This window comes from Phalacrocorax carbo, chromosome 5 (assembly GCF_963921805.1).
Source record: "Phalacrocorax carbo chromosome 5, bPhaCar2.1, whole genome shotgun sequence".
Lineage (NCBI taxonomy): Eukaryota > Metazoa > Chordata > Aves > Suliformes > Phalacrocoracidae > Phalacrocorax > Phalacrocorax carbo.
Window position 1 is genome coordinate 46,432,851 of NC_087517.1, and position 16,452 is coordinate 46,449,302.

At 39.7% G+C, this 16,452-nt stretch overlaps 1 protein-coding gene and 1 long non-coding RNA gene across 3 annotated transcripts in view; both read right to left on the bottom strand.

Moving 5' to 3' along the window:
- The window catches only part of EXT2 (exostosin glycosyltransferase 2), a 78,548-nt gene that overhangs the window by 46,253 nt on the left and 15,843 nt on the right, over positions 1-16,452 (bottom strand). The window lies entirely within an intron of this gene.
- On the bottom strand, positions 11,260-14,405 carry LOC135313695 (uncharacterized). The gene is made up of 3 exons (XR_010373233.1): positions 13,466-14,405; positions 13,214-13,384; positions 11,260-12,770 (listed from the first exon to the last, which is right to left on the bottom strand). It is a non-coding gene; the product is annotated as an uncharacterized LOC135313695 (long non-coding RNA).

Genomic DNA, 16,452 nt, shown 5'->3' on the forward strand with positions numbered 1-16,452 from the left:
TTCTGTTCTAACTCTAAGACTTTGTATTATTACTGTAATACCTATTATTATCTAGCTTCATAACAATCAAAGTTCTTTTTCCTCCTTTGGCAAAACTAGGATGGATCTGATCTAGCTTCCCTTTGCTGAAAGAATGTTTGCAATGTCAGGCACGATTACACCTTTATACCAGAAGCAAAACTGGAGAAGGGGGCAGAGGGAATTTACTTCTTATAGACTAATATTTATGTAATTAATTTTTATAAAAAGCTAGAAAATGTTTTCACAGTTGGTTGTATTTTTTTGGAGCTGTGTTTCTTTAAGGCAGAACTCAAAACCATCTAGGGGGATTCAAAGTCTCCCAACAGATGTTTCAGGGTCTCATTACTTCCTCCCCACCTTGTTTGCTTTTATAATGCAGAACTGATTAACATGGCTTGCTAGTGTCTGCTGCTCAGCATGCTAAGTTATTATACATTTTGGGAAGGTTTTCTATCGGGAAGATGTATGTCAATTCCGTTTGAAATGCATTTTCTGCTCTACTTGTGGTTGAAAAGCTTACGTTGGAATGTAACAAACACCTAGATGGATAAAAATCCCATGAACATGTTTGGGATACAGGAGAGAGAAAACAACAAGAAAAAAGATTAAAAAATAAAGAAGAGAAAGAGATCTGTTCCTGACTTCTATACCAACTTTCTTAGTATTTTTACATAGCAGAAGCTGACCTGTCCATTTCTATTTTCCAGATCTATGAATTCAGAAGACTAATGGTTATATACTCAAGAGCAGCTTTAATACAGTGGGTAATGTTTGCAAGGTATTGCAATTGTAACATACTAATTAGAGCTACCTGAAAGCCTTTCAGGGTCTTGAAATAAATGATCCATAATTACAGATCTTGTCTTCCACATAGCATTAATTATACACAGTCTACAACTATGATATGGTCAAACTACTATTCCTTTCAACTTGAACTAAAATGAACTTCTAGTACTCTAGTAGTCTGCTTGATGAGGTTACAGAATTCTCTAAGGAAATGCACTACATGGACCACAGACCTGTAGAGGATGCTAACTTTGTATACACCTAAACATTGCTTAGGTCACAGGCAATCTACATTGTAAACAGAAGTCAAATGTGTACTTTGTACAACTGCCAAAATGACACAGATGGACATATGCTAACTATGGGATCTTGTTCTGGGCATATGGCTTCCCAAGAACTGCAAATAGGTATTTAAGAAGCACAGCTTCTTTTCCCCTTCTAAATTTCTAAATACATGGAAAATCTAGGGTAGATCCAAGATGAAAGACAGAAAAGCATTACTTTCTATAACAGTTTTACCAACACGTGGAAGAATCAAATGTAGAGTACTGAATGACTTGACTTAGCAATACATGATATTATTGGATTGCTCAGTTATTATAAGAGACTAGAATCTTTTATAATACAACAGATTCCCCATGAAATTAATTCACCTGAATTCAATTTCTGCAGAAAATTTTACAAAGCCAAGACAGCCTCACCATGAAAGCCAGACTGAAGGAATTGGAGACAAAACTCTCCTCTCACTCCAAGAGATGAGCCCTGAGACCAAGGTCACAAACACAGGCATGCCAGTCCACATTCTAGTTTCAACTGCATCCTCATTAGATTGGCCATGAAAACCCACCACTTTCTGTAAAGCCTAAAATGGCTTAATACAACGTAGAGATATTAATTTATCTCTACAAATACATATGCACGCTTTGAGGAACACTAGCAATATATGTAAGACAGAAGTTGTTTAGAAACTTGGCATAGTTTTCTTCCTTGTAACTGTAGATGGTACAGGAAATTTTGCATTCCTTCAACCAAGTGAGCAAGCATCCAAACCAGAAGTTCAATTCCACTTGTGTTCATTTCCAGGTTTTTGTTCAGGTGGACTATGAAGAAACTAAACTGACAACATTCAGCACATACTGGTACAAGCAAGAGCTTGGGATGGAAGTATTTGACATTATTTTCATAGGAGATGACAGGCGGCATCACACAGCAACAGGGCAGCCTACTCACAGAAAGTAACATTTATTTAGGTAAGGTGTTATTTTCCTTAGAAATAAACACACTTGGGGTCCTAGCATCTCTTCATAAGCTGTTTACAAGCCAGTATAGCATCAGGTTACAAAGTCCATTCATATAATGTTTATAAGTTTTAGTGTTAATGCCTCTAATGGTGCTCCGGTGTAGAGTGCAAGACAGATCAACGTAAATCTTTTGATTAGTTTGTGAAAAGAAAAACACTGGGCATGAGGCAAGGAAAAGAATACCTTCTGTAACATTTAGATCAAGGGGAAAACAGTCCATGAGAGGAACTATCTAGCCTCCCATATTTTCACAGCCCATGATTTGGTGGGAGTTGGTAAAGTTAGCAAAAGGGGAAAAAAACAAGATTTGCAAAAGAGTAGTAAAAGCCCATAAACAAACCACTACTTGCAGCTTTTAGGTCAGGCGCTATGATGCTGTTAGGTTTTGCACCACTGCAGGAGTTCAGTGTTTCCAAAATGCCTTGAAAAGGTTTATGAGGCCTTGAAATATAACAATTTTCACACTGGCTGGGGTGATTCTACTTAAATGCTCTCCTCTCTCAATGGCTCTTGGCGCTCCTGGTTTTTACTTCTTAACCAGCTGGGTGAGGGAAGTCTGGCCGAAGCAAAGAACGTGACCTAGCTGCTGCAGCAGCACTGGCCTGGAAGCTTGGTGATCTTACTTATAATCCTGGTTCTGTTACTTATTTACAGATAAATGCTTGACTTTCATTGGATTTCTTGCTTCTACTTCAGCCTCTCAGCAGTGAGTAATATTCACCTCACAGAGATGTTGTGAGACTTAACCATTCTAGACCTTTCAAATTTTGCGGTGGATAGAACAAGAGAAAAAAAACCCAAACAACTTTAGCCTCTCATTATTTGTAAAAAAGAAACCTTAAACTAATAAAACTAATACTTAGCTAACCAATGGTAGTGAAGTAACTGACTGTGGGAACCCTTTGCTACAATGTGTACCTTCAGCAGAGATAGAAAAGATACCACAAGACATACCTACAGCTCTGGGCATGGAAGTTCATCCAGTAAGACCTTCAGGCTCTTAAGTTGCATGGAATACTGTAATATAATCAAATGTTTTTTTTTAAGTTACTAAGACCTAACAAGTTATTGCCCATCGAGCAAGCTACTATCATTGCTCCTAGGCAACCCCCCATAACCTCTTTCCACTGTGCAGTAGGATTAGATAGGCTACTGAGGCTCAAGATAAACTGAATCATTATATATTTGCCCCATACTAAGGATGCATATGAGGATAGCAAGCTTGAGCTCTCAAGTCCCCTACTCCCTCCCAATCCACCCCAAGGTAAAAATGGGACTGAAGAGAAAGCATAAGTTCCTCTTGTGAAAGAACAAGCATTTTATAAAAAGTTTCCCCAATACAAATTTTGGGTTCAGACTGAAGATCCTATATAACCCAAATTCCCACATTTCTTCTGCCTATAAATTGTAATCTGCTCCCTCTTTCTGGACGACCTTTTTTACAGTTTTATTTGGTTTGGATCCTTAGCAATATCACACAATCAACACACCTGAAGGTGGCTGGCTCAATCTTCTCTCTGTAATCAGTGGGGAAAAAATCCAGGGTTATTCTGAAAGAAATTTAGAGCTCTGGTACCTTAAAATACCCCCTGAACAATCCATTCTCCTCTTATTAAGGGAGCTTGAGAAGGCAGAGTAAGTGACCAGCTGCGGGCCATGATCTTTCTTTCCCTTAAAGCCCCATCTCCAAAAATTATCTGAGGGTCCTCTCATTTTCCATGGAGAGGCACGAAGATTTGAAATGAGAACAAACAAGGACATAGGTAACATTTTTCAAAAATAATTAATGTGTTTCAGGCTATGGAAGTATGTAAGAGGCATGATCTGAAAAGTTGGCTCACTTTTGGGGTGCCAGTACAATTGACCAAAACAGGAAGCAACCTCTTTAGAAATTGCAATCTGAAAGTAGAAGTTAGATTCTTGTCTTCATACAAAGCCTACTATGCAAGAATTTTAAGAGTTAACCCATTAAATCAATGCAATACTGGTAAAATCATGCTAACTTGCCTAAAATTGAAAAGCTTTAGGAATTATTTTCATGTTTCATAGAAGATCAGATTAAAAGCACCTTTGAAATTTGATCTAAGCTGGTTGTGTTGTGTCTATTTGTCAACAAGGGCAAATATCCAGGAAAAGCAGTAATGTAGAGAGCTCATAACATCACCATGCCACTTTTAAGGCTAAAAAATGGGGGTAGCAAGAAATTGCACTTTTGGGGGTGTCTGATCACTTCAGATAAAGACTAACCCATAATTCAACTTTGGGTTTCCCCAAAGCTCAAACCAGAAGTTCCTCCAGAAGGGAAAAAGAGGAATGAACAGTAGAACAATGTAGGGCATGTACAGTTGTTTCCAGTTTAGCTAAGGTTTACTTCTAATGGAACACAGCAACATTCTTTTAATATTTCTTCTGAACGCTCATTCCACCTTTCAATTCTTGTTTCTGAGCTATTCATGATTCCCAAGTAAAGCCCTGAAAATATTAATCTATTTGACTTATACAACTTCTATGAGTGGCCTAAAGGAATATTCCTTAATTACAAGACACTTCTGCAGCATGAGCAAGCAAAACAATATGTATCTTTATAGTCCTTTTAAGAAAGATTCTAGACAGACATTTTGTCATGCTTGTTTTTATCATAATTCAGTCTCAAAAAATATATCTTCAAAAGTAAAGTAGTAGGTGGATTTAATCACCTGGCTCGATATTCACCACTGTAGTAATTTCAGCCACGAAACAAGCACATTTACCTACTTCAGATACAATGGAGAGCGGAAGCTAAGTCTTTCCACTATCCAAATTCCTTTTTTTTTCTTTTTCTTTCTGAAGCTGCTGATTCATAAGGGGACAGAGGTCAGAGTTCAAAATGCTAGTCTTACTTGTCAGACACCCAGCCACTTGGGAGTAACTCAATTCTACTGGCTCTCAGTTTTATTGCTGTAAACAACTTGACAAACGCTGACTCATAAGAGTTAAGGGTAAAGGAAAATGTTAGTGCAAGCTCAGATATTAATCTTAAGCTTCTTGCACTGCAGTCTTCCTCAGATTCTGCTCTTTGGTGCTGTGAACCACCAATTATACACACACAATTATACACACCAATTATAGTAATCCATACATATAACACCACGTACTATGCATATATGAGAATGGTTCTTTGCAACATACCTGTTAAAGTTAACATTGAGTCTTGCTTCCATACTTTCAGATAATTTGTTGGGGTTTGGGGGTTGTTTGTTTTGGGGTGGTCTTTTGCTTTCATTTGCTTGGATTTGCTTACGGTTTTCACCTTCTGAGATTTGTTCTGCTTAAAATCTGGCTCAAATATATGACACAGAAGAAGCTATTTTTAACTAGTTCTCAATTCTGTCTCATGAAATGGTAATATTTTATATGGTTTGAAACCCTGCATTACCTTGACCCCTAAAATATAGATTTCTGCTATTTCTCGTCCTAGTGATAGTAACTAAATATTAAAGATAACAAGAACACAAGACAAATAGATAAAAATACCACTTAGCACTGGCATTCTCCCCTCCCTCCATATATTTCTGCACCTCAAACTTGCTTCTTTTGTTAATGAGTATGTCAACTTCACAACTCTGTTTTAGAAGGCAATGTTGCACCAGCCAGAAAACCTGACTTACTGCCCTGGCACCCTACAAATCCACTGCCAAAATAAATTTCAGTTATGAAGCCAACAAACATATCACCACTAAGAGCAAGGAACCACCCCATTCTCAGCTGTGGCTGGGAATACTGTCGCAAAGCATGGAGACAGAGCCAGCAAAGAAAGGAGCAGGATGAGGAAAAAAAAAACAAAAGGCAAAGTTTCATAAAGCACTTAGAGCTTTAAAAACATGTAATGTAAAAATAGCTACCATTTACTGAATTCCCTTTGCTCCCAAAGAGCTTTCAGTTCTGTCTTTCTATTTACAGGCAAATTACATGTGTTGACACCACAGAAATAACACAGCTGTAAGAGTAATACAGATCCTACTCTGGCTTCCAGATAGTAATATCTACATAATCATCATTGATAAAGATGTAGACACAAAAAAATCGCCCATTCTCTCTCCCTCCAGTTTTCAGGAGTTCGTAGGGCTCCCTAATTACTCCAATTTCACCAGGCTGTTACTGTGAAGGGGCAGGCACACCTAACCTGAAGCGTAGTCAAAATTACTTGGATCTGTGTTATCCTTTTTATGATAAGTTTGTCCTTTGCACACTCCCCATTAACCACATGAAATCAGACCTACAGTAAGCTAGACTTATGCTATCATTGATTCAACAGCAGTCCAGAAAATAATAGAAAACAAATATGTGTATGTAATTGCAGGGAATATTCAGCTACTATATGACCACAAGTTGGGGGGTGGAGGGACATTTTAGCCACATTTCTTGACAAATGATGGACAGCTCCTGAAACTGAAAGCAATAGGTTTCTAGTCTCAGGGGTATTGCCTCAAATATGTCTGTGTTCTCAGGGTAGATCGGTTTTCCCTGCTGCAGGCATCCTGCTGAGAGATGAGGTCCCAAGCAAAACACAGGAATCTGACTGCAAGCCTTTGAGGTGGCAGGAGCCAAGAGGGGTTCAAAGACAAGGCTGGCTGGTGGGCAGCACCTCTGAGTATTGCAGAGGTTAGAGGTTAGTAAAGCAGGAGCCACTGGCCAATAAAACAGTGTTTGGAGAGCCCACTCTACAGATAAACTGGGGATCTGTTTACACCTTTCCCAGCTTTCTGAGTTACATACACTGATGCTTCCCACTGTGATCTTGTCCTATGCCCACCAGCATCTCCCCTCCTCAGCAGCTGCCCTGCTCTCTGCTGGTTGGCTTTATAACATGGCTAAAGAATGCTTGGAAACTTTTAATCAGCATCCAGCATCAAAAATAAATAAATAAGAGCACAACTGCTTTTATTTGTGTCAACTGCTGCAACAAGATCTGTCTTGTTTGAGATTTCCCATGACTGCTGTACTAATGCTGGGAGAATGGAAGCTTAAATTCCCTTGATTAGAGAAGCTAAACACAAAGCAAGCCCAGTGCCAATCACACACATGAAAGAACAGCTTTTTGAAGCAAGGAAAAAAAAATCTAGGTAGGGTTACCACCGTATTATAGCGGTCAAAAATCTGCACATATCTCAATTTCAGAGTTTAAGCTCTATACCAGGAAGAACTTGCCCTTTTGATGAAGGCATGTTTTGCTCAGTTTCCTGTAAGCTATATAGTTCCATGTTACATAAGCACAAACATACACATAACCCCGTACACACCGTTCTCAACACTGGACAACTTTAACCACAGACATTACTGCCGCCATTGCTTGAATACAGACATATCTTACTGACTTCTATAAGGATAAAAACTGAAGAACTGGCAGTCATAGGGTTTTTTTCCACATCTGCAGGAAAAATTCAGTTTAGGACATGGTGCTGCTTTTTTCCTCCTCACCTTAAAAATAACTGATCTTAGTTCAACCTCATCCTTCATGACTCAAACTCTGCATGCTCTATGGCTGTCTGATGAAATAGATAAGGTGATTAATAATTCCTGGTTGTCTATGTGGTGGTCACACTGCAACAGAACAGGATTGAAAATAATTTTACATGGACAAAATAACTGATAGACATCAATAAGAGTTATTTATTTCTTCTTGGCAAACACCTGAAATAGCATGCTAAAGAGGAATATTTACTGCATGAAGCCAGATTTTGTAAAAAAGGTAATCTCAAAGATAAACATTAAAGCTTATTACAGAAGTCCTTGCTACCCCAAAAAAGATGGAAAGAACACCACTGACCAGCATTTGCATATTTATTCTGTATTAATCTTTTGCTTCACTTGAACAATTAAAAACGTGAGGAAGGAGTTGTTTTCCTTCTCCACTTTCCTTCTCCTTCTCCTATGGCCTCTGCAATAGAGGGAACTCATGTCTCAGGAGATTCCCTGAAGCACTGGCTACTAAACACAGGTAGCAACAGATCAGAAACAAAACCAGTGGTGAGAGGGAGAGTACAGAGCCTGGGCTTGGTGTTGCTAAGCTTGCTGAAGCATTTCAGACAGCTGCTTAATGGGTGTTGCATTCATGCTCAGACTTAACATAATCACCAGATTCAGGATCAGGAAATTTTTTCCCAATGCCTCAACAGGCACCATTGATATTTTTTGCTTTTGTTTGCTACAGCATTGGGAAGCATTTTATGGTAGACTGCGCTGTGTGGGGAAACCAAGATGAGTATTCTGTGGACCCCCGGCTTCCATACCAGCTGAGACCGGTTGCAGGAAACTGTATTTCTTAAACTTAACCATAATCTAACAACTTCTATCTGTGATTCTCTACTTCACTATTAGTATCCTGGAATATGCACACCCTTTATAATCCTCCTCTCCAGAGCGTCTGTACAGATTTAAGCCACCAGGATAGAATATGTGTTCAGAGACAAGTAGTGCCATGTGCCATTTTCATTTCTAAAGAGCATTCAAAATAGTCAGCTAATAGCAAAACACTCAAAAAAAAAAAAAAAAAAAGGAGCAGAGGGAAAAGGAAGGAGGCATCCCCCAGATACAAGTCACAACATTTGCAAGCCAAAGGACATTACAGTATATCCCTAGCAAAGCCCATTTTTCCATTTGTAACAAAAAAAACATTTTCCTATATACAGGCATCTAAGAATCTGTTAGATATATCTGCACAATTTACAGACAAAGATTAAAGGAAAAGCCATCTGGCAGCAGATTGTTTCTATAGAACATGTAAAACCTCTGTAACTTAAAAGCCAAACCTTCCTACTGTGTTGTAGTATACATTTGATTTAGTCATTAAGACAGGATCCAGGACTTCTAAATTCCATTACTAATATTATGGATCTGACCTTGTACAAGTTATTTATGCCTCTATCCACTCATCAGTAAAATGGATACAAGACCAAGGTATATTTACTACTATTTAATATACTCTTTAATATTCCCTCTTACTTAAAATACTATTTAATAGTCCTTCTTACAGCTGAAGTTTAACCTTTTGTTGTTTAGAGACTGCTAACCTAGCTACAGCGGCAGCACGACTGCATCATAGAAAAATTATTCACTGAGGTGCTGATCACTCTCAAATTTCTGAGCTCTTTCTCAGAGATGCTATGAAGACCACTTTGTAATACAACAGCCATGAAAAGAGTTTTCTTCATTCTGGAAAGCAACAGGGCAAGACAGACAACAGGGGGGAAAAAGAATCTAGGATAAGGATACCCTCCACAACAAATGAAGAGGGGAAGGGGGAGTAATGAAAGTCTCATATATAAATGCCAAGGATTCTACAACTCCCTTGGCAATCCTGGCAGTAAGTCAGGAAAAAGTTTTCTCTTTCCTTTGCTGTTTGCAGCAACAAATCTTTCCTCTGGGGGAAGGGTGAGAGGACTGGAACTAACTTCACTGCATCTGATAAGATGGCAAATTGTCCAGGCCTGACATTTATGGGGGACCCAGAGCTCCACTGAAGCACTCTGGGAGGATTAAAGCAGGGTTAGCCTCTCCAGTCACACTCCTTAAAATGTTACAAATGGCAGACAGATGAAAGTTCCTTTAAATTTGATAATGATGAGTCTAAAGAACCCTGAGACAGAAGCTGTCCCCTGTCAGGGAAAGAACTGCAGCTAGAAGTTGAACACTCTTATTAGGACTTGTAAAAATCTAACTATGCTCAAAGAGCTTCCCGTGTGCAGATATTGAAATGAAGGTCTGTTTAATTGGCTAACAAGAACTAAACCCCATCTCTTATGTGAGCTGCACCACCCACAGGAACACTCCACCACCCATTTGCTTTAACTCTATCAAGGACCATTTCACTGTAAGAATTGGATGTTTCACACACCGGCAATGATTGCCTGGAGCCAGCAGAAAGGCTCATATAGCTGTCAGCAAGCTGATAAGACTTGAAATTACTCTACAGAGCCTCTTTAAAGAAGAGCCAAAGAAGCATATTAAATGAAAGGAGGGGTCAGAAAAGCCAGCCACTCGTGTTGTTTTAATGTGGCACTAAAACAAGTCATTGATTTATGCATGTGTCTTCAGCTCTGTTTGACCCAGAGTCTGAACTTTTCTTCAGGTCAGGGCTGAGGCACATGGGATGTGCACTAGAAAAATCACAACTGCTTGTCCAGATATTCTGACTGTGGGAATAAGCACTGCAAATTCTATCCCCGTTTTTTAAAATTAATTTACTTCCCTTTTTACCTTTTAATTGTCCACATGGGCTGAAAAGACAAGAGGATGTGATTATCTAAAACTTTAATAAAAATAAAGAATGCTGCGTGGCCACTATTTGAGAGAGTATCTTGTGAGGCTTCAGAAAAGTGAGTTATCCATTCATACAAAAGGAGGAAACTATACATCACAGTCAATATTCTCTCACTGAAGTGTTTGGCAGCCAGTGAAGTTAAGATGCATTTTAAAAATCCACTGATGATCTGACAAGGTTATTTCACAAGGCATTATAATACCACGGTCTCCTGCAAAACAGGCACCAGGTCTGACCAAATGCCTTCTGCTCCTGTATTCTGTCTCTGACAATGGTCTGCAGCAGGTGCCTTAGGAACTCCCCACACAGACACAGCAAGCAAAAGCCACCACTTCCCCAAAGTACTCTCCAGCTTCCAGAAGTCTGCAACTCAAGAACATCTAAGCCAGAGAGTATATCTCTGCTTTCATCTCTGACAGATTTTCCTTCTCTGGATTTCTTCATTCAACCTTTATGCCAATAAAACCCCTTCACTCACACAAAATGCTGAAGCAAGGAGTCCCACAGACTACCTATTAGTCCTGGGAAAAGATCATATTTTTTTAGACCAGATTCCCAGTAACACAAGTCCTAGGAAAGATCAAATGAAATTGTACCAAACAATGTACAGTCATATCCATTCACTTTTATCACCTTCTTATTTTAAGATTTTGTATTATACTCTTGTTCCTCATCCCCAATCATTCATTTTCAAGACAAAGAGTCTTAGGCTAGATAATCACTCTTCCCAGGAAACTTTTAATCACCCTTGTTCTATTACATCCTTTTAAAGATATAAGAACCATAACTTTATTCAGGGTGCAGACATACAGCAGACATACAAAGTGGCACAGTATTTTCCATTTTGTTCCCTATCTCTTTTCTAAAAATTCTTTGTATTACTTTTTTGACCCTAGCTGATCACGGAATTTATATCTTCACATAACTACCTATTACAGTTCTAAGAACTCTTTTCCAAGTGACTGCATGTGGCTGAGAGGCTATCACTGCCTATGAGAAGACTGTTTTAAATTGCATATATACCCCTTTCTTTGTATACTGAATTTCATTTGTCACTTTATCATTTGGTCACGCTGTAACTGAATTTCTTTGGCCTAAGATGTGCCAGTTCCAAACAAAACCTTTCCCAAAGCAGAATCATTCATAAGGGGTAACTGCAAGGTGTTTTTCTATTACTGCTAGCTTGAGCTGCTAATTTTCACTTTAAAAGCCATGCTGTTCTGGGGTACTTACCTTCTACACAGCTACCTAATTTTAAGGAATTTATCATCTTCAACATCTCCACCTCTCTGTAAGTTTGGTTGAAATCTGGCAGTAACAGAAATCAGAAGAGAAATCAGCATGCACATTGTACGTGATCATACCCTTGTTTCCCTAGGAAACCAGGACAAAAAGAATTCCTGCACTCAAGAACACTAGCTCTTCATTCTTGTACCATTAGAGCACACAGTCACCCAGTCTTCCAGACTAGATATTAATTCAAAAGTTTTATTTTTGGAAGGTGAGGAGTGTTATAAAGTCAAAAAAGAACAGGCACACAAAGTATTCTTTTGAAAATAAACTCCTTACCTAATATGCGCTCAGTGAGAAAGAATGCCTAACTAAACAGAGGAATAACTCTTCTATTCCCATTGCACAGTATTTTCATATTCTGATCCTATGCCTTAATGAGCCGATCTGTGTTAAAAGGATTCCAAGTATGTTGACATTTAGCGAGGAAAACATTTGCAAAATATCTGTATATTCAGATAGACAGACTCATCTCACAAAAAGAAGGGAAAAAGGGCAGAGAGACTCAGATAAAAGTTGAAGAAAACTTTTATACAAGTTAAAGACATTTATGTATCAACTACAATGGTGAAATATGTTTCTAGAGATTAACAGGCTTGCAAATCAAAACACTAGAAAAACTCTGTTGAGGGGGAAACTATACAAGGCATGGGATAAGCAGATACCAGCAAAATTTTATTTTGCCTTTTTTCCTTTACCTATTTCACTCTTCTTCAGGAGCAAGACAAAATTTCAAACTTCACTCTCTATCATATACATGTATTACGTTGTGCTGGTTTTGGCTGAGAAGGGGTTAATTCTCTTCACTGTAGTGCCTGTAGCAGTCAGGGACCTTTCCAGCTTCCCATGCTCTTTCTTTTATTACTTTATTTCTTTCTCTACTTCTGGTACTTTGCTATTACCTGGGTGCTGGTTTGTGGCGCAGAGAAAATGAAAGCATAAGGATGCAGCATCAAGTCTGCTGGATCAGTAGCTGTGCAGCTGAGCTGCTTATCAACTTGCCTCTGGGCACTTCTGCCAGCATTTCTGACTCCATATGGAACTATTTGTGAGAGGGGGATGGTTCGAGACAGCTTCAAAGAAAATGAGAATGACAACATTACTGTAGAAAACAGACAAGACAGCAGTCCCAGAGATGCATAAGTTTCATCCAGACTGCTATTAATTTTAGCAGCCTAACTAGCAGAAGCTGTTTTTGATGGTCAATATGTTGGAGTTTATAATAGCTATCATATGGTAGTCTCCAGTTCTTGTGGACATAGGCTGTACCCACAGAATTGAAAACATGTAACAATTTTTCACAACAGTGTAGAGTAGGCTATGAGCACAGAAACTATCCCGTTGTGAGGAAAGACAGGAATGCTGCTGAATGAGGTGGGTGCCCTGGTGATGCAGGATGCAGAGAAGGCGGAGTTACTGAATACCTTCTTTGCTTCAGTCTTCACTGCTAAGGCTGGCCATCAGGCATCTCAGCCCCCAGATGAGAGACAAAAAATCTGAAGAAAGACAGACTTACCATCAGTTGAGAAGGATTGGGTCAGAGATCACCAATGCAAACTGGATCCTTACAATCCGTGGGCCCCGATGGGATGCACCCATGAGTGCTGAGGAAGCTGGCAGATGTTCTTGCTGAGCCACTCTCCATCATCTTTGAAAGGTCACGGAGGACAGGAGAGGTGCCCAAAGGCTGGAGGAAAGCAAATGTCACTCCAATCTTGAAAAAGGGCAAGAAGGAGGACCTGGGGAACTATAGGCCAGTCAGCCTCACCTCCATCCCTGGAAAGGTGATGGGGCAGTTTCATCCTGGAGGTCATCTCCAGGCATGTAGAGAACAAGGAGCTTATCAGAAACAGTCAACATGGATTCACCATGGGGAAATCATGCTTGACCAACCTGATAGCATTCTGTGATGGCATGGCTGCCTGTGTAGATGAAACAAGAGCAGTGGATGTTGTATACCTTGACTTCAGCAAGGCTTTTGATGCTGTCTCCCAGAACATCCTCATAGGTAAGCTTAGGAAGCATGGGTCAGATGAGAGGACAGTGAGGTGGACAGAGAACTGGCTCAACAACAGAACTCAGAGGGTCGTGATCAATGGCAGTCTGGTTGGACTGTAACTATCAGTGTTCCCCAGGGGTCCGTGCTGGGTCCAGTCGTGTTCAACACACTCATCAATAACCTGGACGAAGGGATAGAGTGTAACCTCAGCGAGTTTGCTGACAATACCAAGCTGGGAGGAGTGGCTGATACGCCAGAAGGCTGTGCTGCCATCCAGTGAGACCTGGACAGGCTGGAGAGCTGGGCTGAGGGGAACCTGATGAAATTCAACAAAAACAAGGGCAAGGTCCTGCACCTGGGGAGGAACAACCCCATGTACCGGTACAGGTTGAGGACTGACCTATTGCAAAGCGGCTTTGCTGAGAAGGGAGTGCTGGTGGACAACAAACTGATCATGAGCCAGGAATGTGCCCTTGTGGTCAAGAAGGCCAACGGTATCCTGGGGTGCATTAAAAGGAGCATGGCCAGAAGGTCAAGGGGGGTTATCTTCCCCCTCTACTCTGCCGTAGTAAGGCCACATCTGGAGTACTGCATCCAGTTCTGAGCTCCCCAGTTCAAGAAAGGCAGAGAACTACTGGAGAGAGTCCAGCGGAAAGCTACCAAGATAATCAGGGGACTGGAGTGTCTCTCTTATGAGAAAATGCTGAGAGGCCTGGGTTTGTTTAGCCAGGAGAAGAGAAGACTGAGGGGGGATCTTATCAATGCTTATAAATATCTGAAGGGTGGGTATCACAATGATGGGACTGGACTCTTTTCAGTGGTGCCCAATGATAGGACAAGGGGGAATGGACACAAACTGGAACACAGAAAGTTCCACTTAAATATGAGGAAAAACTTCTTTCCTGTGAGGGTGACAGAGCAGTGGCACAGGCTGCCCAGGGAGGCTGTGGAGTCTCCTTCCCTGGAGACATTCAAAACCCACCTGGATGCAGTCCTGTGCCCCCTGCTCTAGGTGTCCCTGCTCAAGCAGGGGTTTGGATGAGATGATCTCCAGAGGTCCTTTCCGACCCCTACCATTCTGTGATTCTGTGAAACTGAACCAGGAATTGTTGAGGGCAAAATGTTCTGCAAGTTCGAACAATAAAAGTGTAAGTTAATATGGCTAATCTCCAGATACCTCAGCACAATCAGATATAATCCAGGCCAGTAGAAATTAATTCTGATTTCCCACACTCCAGCTGTGCTCAAACCAATAAACCTCTTTCCTGGTTTATACCATGTACTGTCTGAAAAAACAACTGAGCAAAATTAGGTGGTATTATAGGAAGTCACAGGTCAGGTCATAGCAGCCGTAGATCCTAGCAAATGACAACCTCAAAGCTAAAGCACCTGTATTTCACCCTTTTCATGACAGTATTGTGTGATGCTCATGATCAGTATACAAACTATAAGAAAATATTTTCAAATATGGGTTTTTATAGATTTTAAATGTAATGACTTCTAAGAGCCTTTCTCTCTTCTCAGCAGATGTATAGCTAGAAGTACTTCGAGAAACAAAGCAAAAATGAAGCATAGAGAGAATTTTACTCATTAAAAGCACACAATCTACTTCAACTTGAAAAGTATTAAATATATGTAAGAGTGTGTGTTTATCTACATTTTAACCTTGATGCATGATCTCCAGAGAATGAACTGCAATAAAATACTGCAAAAAGAGTACCTCATCAACAAAGAAAAGTGGCAAGCTAACATTTACAATAAAATCTGTTTTAATTATGAGGTTTTCCAACTAAGGATAAGAACTATATCATAATCAAGACAACCACTGAAACAAAAGTAGTCGGACAGCACGGCTCTGATCCCACAAAGGTTAATCGGACCCAGAAAGTCTGATAGGCATGATGCATACATGCTTCATCCTACTGAAAACCAGGAGAAATTTAGAGCAAGGATTTGTTCTCTTTGGCTAAAAAGAGGATGGTCTCAACCATACTCATGTCATAACATGTCAGCTGGTTTCTTAATTTACTGAAAAAGTACATTAATTGGCAAGTACTAGCAAAACATGTTTCACAGGTCTATCAAAAATTTATTGTCTCCCCTAATGGAACATTATGTGCAACAAAACCAGGTTTTGAAATAAAACCTAAACACATCCTAACTGCAAAGGAAACAGTCAGATGTTATAAAACAATTTTCATACCAATTTTAATAAAAGCTCTCTGCAAAGATCACTTTTTCTTCATTTTAACATCAGTCGTGGACCAATCTTTTTGTAACTGTTATAGCAAACTCCAAGTGTTTCACAATATAAAAACAAGAAAGAACACAATCACTGTGATCGATCTTTGTTTCCACCTCAGTAAGAGCAACCCTCGGTGAAAACTGGAACAGGCTACAAAAAAACAAACATACCACAAGACCAGTTTCAGTCAGTCCTCTTCCACTGGACAAAAACCAAGCATCAAACTATCGTATATCAAGTGTTATTAGCCCTTGAAGTTGAAGCAGCAAAAGCAGCAGTTTAAATATTTTTGAGAAATCTGGGTTACGTGCAAAACCACAATATTTTGATGCTTTTGTTGCCCTTCCATGGCTAAGCAGAATAAACAACTGCTACAGATCACATGTGAAAACACGTGAAAATCATTCCAGTTCATTTGCAGATTCATTCTCTAAATGAGTATTAGTTGAGTTTCATTTCAGTAATTCCTTGCCCAGGAAATAAAATAGAGCACTTATGACAAATTTACATT